The sequence below is a fragment of the Erinaceus europaeus genome, chromosome 7, assembly GCF_950295315.1.
Source record: "Erinaceus europaeus chromosome 7, mEriEur2.1, whole genome shotgun sequence".
Lineage (NCBI taxonomy): Eukaryota > Metazoa > Chordata > Mammalia > Eulipotyphla > Erinaceidae > Erinaceus > Erinaceus europaeus.
Genome location: NC_080168.1, coordinates 8,327,113 through 8,333,363, shown reverse-complemented (window position 1 = coordinate 8,333,363; position 6,251 = coordinate 8,327,113). Strand labels below are relative to the sequence as shown.

Sequence of the window (6,251 nt, the reverse complement as noted above, 5' to 3'; positions counted from 1 at the left end):
GCATTTTGATCATCATGTGATGTTGTATTTTGTCAAAGGCTTTCTCTGCATCTATTGATATGACCATATGGTTTTTGGTCTTGATTTTATTGATGTGGTGGATCATGTTGATTTATTTACATATATTAAACCAACCTTGCATCCCTGGGATAAACCCCACTTGGTCATGATGAACAATCTTTTTATATACTGCTGTATCCAGTTGGCTAGAATTTTGTTCAATATTTTAACATCTATGTTCATCAGAGATATTGGTCTGTAGTTTTCTTTTTTGGTTGTGTCCCTGTCTGCTTTTGGTAACAAAGTGATGTTGGCTTCATAGAAGCTGGAAGGGAGTCTAGTGTCTTCAATCTACTGGAAGACTTTTAAAAGTAGAGGTATTGGGGGTCTGGTGGTGGTGCAGTGGGTTAAGTACACGTGGTGCAAAGCGCAAGGACTGGCGTGAGGATCCCGGTTTGAGACCCCGGCTCCCCACCTGTAGGGGAATCGTTTTACAGGCAGTGAAGCAGGTCTGCAGGTGTCTATCTTTCTCACCCCTCACAGTCTTCCCTTCCTCTCTCCATTTCTCTCTGTCCTATCCAACAACGAACAACATCAACAATGGCAATAATAATAACCACAATGAGGCTACAACAAGGGCAACAAAAGGGGGAAAAATGGCCTCCAGGAGCAGTGGATTCATGGTGCAGGCACTGAGCCCAGCAATAACCCTGGAGGAAAAAAAAAAAGTAGAGGCATTATTTCTTCTTTGAAGGTGTTGTAGAATTCATTGGTAAAACCAACTGGTCCAGGACTTTTATTCTTGGGAAGGTTTTTAATAACTGTTTCAATTACATTACCTGTGACGGGCTTGTTCATCTTATCTAGTTCCTCTTTATTTAGTTTTGGAAGTTCGTAGGTATCTAGGAAATCGTCCATTTCTTCCAGGTTCTCTAGCTTGGTGGCATATAGTTGTTCATAGAAGCCTTACATGATATGTTGAATTTCTGTGGTGTCTGATGTGATATCTCCCCTTTCATTTACAATCTGATTTATTTGAGTCTTCTCTCTCTCTCTCTCTTTTTTTTTTTTTTTTTGCTTTTTGAGTCTGGCTAAAGGTTTGTCAATTTTGTTCACTTTTTCCAAGAACCAACATCTACTTTCGTTGATGTTTTGTATGGTTTTCTTATTTTCAGTGTTATTTATTTCTGCCCTACCTTTCGTTATTTCTGTCCTTCTGGTTGCTTTAGGATTCCTTTGTTCTTCTTCTTCTACGTCTTTAAGGTGTGCAATCAGGCTGTTTATTTGCACTTTTTCTTGTTTCATAATGTGTGCTTGTATGGCTATAAACTTCCCTGTCAGTACTGCCTTAGCTGTGTCTCAAATATTTTGATAGCTTGTGTCTTTATTTTCATTGAACTCTCAAAAAATTTTGATTTCTTCCTTTATTTCCTCTTTGACCCAGCAGTTGTTAAGTAGTGTACTGTTGAGCTTCCACATTTTGGGACTATTACTAATCTATTGTTGATTCTTAAGTGTTAGTTTAATTCCACTGCGGTCTGAGAAGATGCTTGGGATGATTTCAATGCTCTTGAATTTGCTGATGCTGTCTTTGTGCATCATATGGTCTATCCCTGAGAATCACCCATGTGGACTTGAGTAAAATGTGTATTCCTGTTTCTTGGGATGAATGACTGAAAATGTCCAATAGTTCTAGTTTATCTATCCCCTCATTTAGTTCTCATTTAGTAAGATAATTAAAGGGTTCACAGTTGTGGAAATTGACAGTTATTTCAATATTATTTTAATCCCAAAATTGGAGTACAGTGGTTTAAAAGCCTCTTTTGTTCTTTTTCTTCCATGTAGGCTATGGGAGCCTGAGGGCTTTTAAATTATAAGTAGGCTTCTTGGCTTAATCACTCACTGCTGACTAAGAGATAATTCAGGGTAGGGGAGAGATAATACAGTGGTTATGCAAAGAGACTCACACTCCAAGGATCCAAAGCTTCAGGCTCAATTCAGCTTCTCGTCTTAGGGGCGTTCTTCCTTGCTTCAGCAGTCTTTTTGTTGGCAAAACAGACTGTAGGTTATGCCTCAACTGGTAAACTGCCAGACTGTTACCAACTGCTCAAACTCTCCTTAGGCTCCTCTCTGTCCATGAGCCACATGTGTTTGCATCAAATCACCAGTGATTTGATGGGTTCCTTAAGTGGTTCTAGTCCTGTCTTGTTGCAGTGCCAGGTGATATACTTTGGTTTTCCTAGTTGACCTGGGAGAGGAGAGGAGAGAATCACAGCTGCTGCTGCTTCATAGCCCCACCTCCAGAAGTCTTGGTTCATTGATTTTCAAGTTACCTAAGATTCAATATCAGTTACTCTTGAGTTGGTGATACACATTAGCTAGCAGGAACTTGTCAAATTATTATTAATCTTTTAGAAGGTTAAAGACACAATAGCAATGAAGCTTCTTCCAGTGTGTTGGAGGTCAGGTTCAAATATGAATCATATACAAGTAAAGTAGGAATTCTCCCAGGTGAGTTACACAGCCATCCCATAATTCACTTCTTTAAGTTAGCTTACTTAAAATACTCATGAAACTAAGTATTTAGTAGATAATTTAAAATTATCTATTCTTGAGAACCAGATTGTGATGCACCTGGTTGAGTATACACATTACCATGCCCAAGGACCCAGGTTAAATCCTCTGCTCTCCACCTGCATAGGGGAAGCTTCCCAAGTAGTGAAATAGATCTACAAGTGTCTGTCTTTCTCTCCTCCTTTATCTCTTCCTCTCCTGTCAATTTCCCCACTGTACTAGCAAATGAAATAAAAGAAGGAAGGAAAAAATAAATATAGAGAACAAAGAGAGAGAGAAAGAAAGAAGGAAGGAAGGATAGGGAGAAGGAAAGAAGGAAAGAAAGAAAGAAAGAAAGAAAGAAAGAAAGAAAGAAAGAAAGAAAGAAAGGAAGAAAGAAAGAGGCTGCCAGGAGCAGTGGATTCATAGTGGCGTGGTGGTATCTAGTTTCAACAATAACCCTGGTGACAAGAGAGGGGGGTGGTTTATAAACTCACAAGCTATTTATGGGGATCATGTGATGAGAAACAGTAGTCAGTCTTTAGTACTAGGAGATATTTTTGGTCATCAGTTAGGAGGCAAAAGGAATGTCCATCCTCTAACTACAGTGAAATAAATCATTTTAACCTCATTGATCTTGGAATAAACTCCTGAACTCATGTGAGACTGCAGCCCCAGCTGACTCTTTAACGTCATGCCATTGAAATCTACAGCAGAGAATCCAAATTTTGGACCCATGGCAGCTACAAAATACTGCTTCTGTGTTGTTTTCAGCTGTTACATTTGTGGTGATTTACAGATTTAAGTATATGAAAGTATTTGATTTACAGATTTAAGTATATCAAACAGTAAAAAATGGGGCTAATATAAATGTTATAAGTAAAATGGGTGTGGTAGTAAGATAACATATAGCAAGATAAAAAGAGTGTATTACTCAGCACAGGCATTTTGTCTAGGGAGCACTGATAGGCCATCAGTAACAATCAGAATAAGTGGAGAACAGCACTCACCTTCTCAGGAGTCTGAGAGTCAAAAGGATCACAATTCAGGAGTGCTGATTTTCATAAGACAATACTGTGATAATTCTAGCTGGTGTGAAAATATGAGACTTCTTTAGGCACAGATTAAGTGTAAGTTATGAGCCAGTCATAAATAAGACATTTTCTGTATGATTTGTACACAAATTCTCCAGATTCCCACCTGCAGAGTATTTGAGGAAATCTACATTTCTCACCATGATCTCCATTTTTCTGGATGCTTCTTGGTGAGAGTAGAGAGTTCAGGTTGAGACAAAACAGAAAGATAAGAGAGGGGCTGGTGAGACCTGGAAAAGAGCTATTATTACATGAGGATATTCTATGAATCTGCACACTTCAATCACAACTTCAATGAAGAGTACAAAAGAGCTATGACTGAAATATGCATGATGATCACATGTAACCATAGATGTCTGAAAAAGAAGAACATGCTGTGAGATTAGAGGTATCATCAGAGAAACAAGGTAGCATTTCTTTGATGAATTCCCCAAGGTCCAAGGCCTGAGATCTCTGCTTTCATCTCAGAAGCTTGATTTATTCAACAGATGAATAGGGACTGAATATCTGTAAGGGGAAAAGAAGATACTTACACAGGAATTAAACTCCTTGGACATACATTTACACTAGAATACATTTATAATCAGAAATGTAATATCATGGGCACTGGGACATTGTGGTTTGTGTGACCAACACCATTCTTTTCTTGTAAAAGGTTTAACAGGTAGAATGGAAAGAGAAAACTGTCTAAGCTCAGAATATGACCACAGGAGATCAAGGTGACCTTTAAAAAAGTTCAGTGGCTTCAGCCTTTGACAACCACATACGGTTATGTGTACATCAAGGGATCACTCTCCTCTCCACATGGTGGCACAAGTTTCTGTTCTAAATATGCATCATGCACTATTTCCTGGTTCAACAAATACATATGGTCATTGGAAAAAAATCTATCTCTGACATTAATTCCTTCCTCACCATAATAATGCATCCAGTATTATATTTTATCACATTTGGATAGTGTGTTACTAAAACTTTGACAATAAAATCTTTGAAGAGGGGCAGGGTGGTGGTGCACCTGTTTGAGCATACATGTTACAATGTTCAAGCCCCCAGTCCCCCCTGCAAGAGGAAAGCTTTGCACGTGTTGAAGCAATGCTGCAGGTGTCTGTCCATCTCCGTATCTTCCCCTTCCCTTTCAATTTCTGGCTGTCTCTATCTAATTAATAAAGACAATTTAAAAAACAATCCTTTGAAGGGACCGACACTTAATCAATATCAATATCTTTATAAAGTGTAGTTGAATGTATTCACATCAAAGGGATTCCTGGGCAAGACTGTGAGAAATAACAACTTGTAGGTGCTTTTCAAATTCTAGAGAAAATAAATTCATAAAACATCTACTTTGTTCTTAGCATTCTTTTATCTTCAATAAGCATCCTCTTTAACCACACACACACACACACACACACACACACACACACACACACACGCTCCCCAAGTTATTTATTGTAAATTTAATACAAGTAAAACAGGAAAAAAAGAATAAGTTACTTCCACTGAAGAAATAGCAAGATTTATCCTTATAATAAGATTTGTGCCATTCATCATGCCCTCTCTCTCTCTCTTTTTTTTTTTTTGACCCTGATTGCCAGGTATGCCAGAGACTATTCTGGAAACCTAGCCAGAGGGACTATGCTCTCATTCAGTAAGGGTACCTTACTCTGCCTTTCCATGTGCAGTGCTCACAGTTTTTTTTTTTCCTGTTTCGTTAGTCTTATCATTACTTATAATTTGATAAGTCACTTTAAAGCTATGTACACAAGCTCAGTAGGTCAGCAGGTCTAAACTGTAATCTGACTCAGAAATGAAACGGAGCAAACCCTCCACAGCTTGGATGGCTCTGAAGAGGCACTGAGCTGAATGAAACATGTCTGTCTCAAAAAGTCCCAGTGAATTTGATTCACTGTGTGGAACATTCTGAAAATGACTGAATCATGGGCACAAGCAGCAGATGAGCCATTGTCAGCGTTTAGGGTGTCTGAAGGAAAAGGGCAGTTTGGGCTCTAACAGGACAACTCTAAGGACTATTTTTTGGTGGCAGAATAGTGTTTAGACAGTGGTGTTGGCTACCAGGAGCAACACCAAACAAAATGGCATAGGACAGGACAGAGAGATGGCTTACCTGATAGAGCACACAGTTCAGCATGTGTGAAGACTCTGGTCTGAACCTTGTTATCACATTTAAGTGCCATTAATGTCACCTGGGGATGGTCCACGGGAGGTGGAGTGATGATGTGGTTTCTCCTCTCTCTCTCTTTCTCTTTCACACACACACACATACAGACAAGGACACATACACATATACATGATACATATCTCAAAATAACACACACAACCTCAGCCCCAGAACAGTCAGAGGGTACATGTGCAAGACATGGGAATCTCAAAATAAAAGACAGACATATAGCACAGGGCTGCCAAGGTAGCTCACTGGAATAATGTTTCAGATATCATACGATTGGGTTGTACGTCATGACTTTTCTGACAGCCCCGGTATATTTCTGTAAAATGCAAATATTAAGGAAATCTAGTTGACTTTCTGTATTATCTTTGAAACTTTCTGAAATGATTTCAAAATAATCAATCTCACAATGCAAGTATCTC

At 38.8% G+C, this 6,251-nt stretch overlaps 1 long non-coding RNA gene across 1 annotated transcript; it reads right to left on the bottom strand.

Annotated features, from left to right (window-relative positions):
* Nucleotides 1–2,181: 2,181 nt before the first annotated feature.
* Nucleotides 2,182–5,883, bottom strand: LOC132539247 (uncharacterized). The gene is made up of 3 exons (XR_009550513.1): nucleotides 5,770–5,883; nucleotides 3,788–3,877; nucleotides 2,182–2,248 (listed from the first exon to the last, which is right to left on the bottom strand). It is a non-coding gene; the product is annotated as an uncharacterized LOC132539247 (long non-coding RNA).
* Between the last annotated feature and the right edge of the window lie 368 nt (nucleotides 5,884–6,251).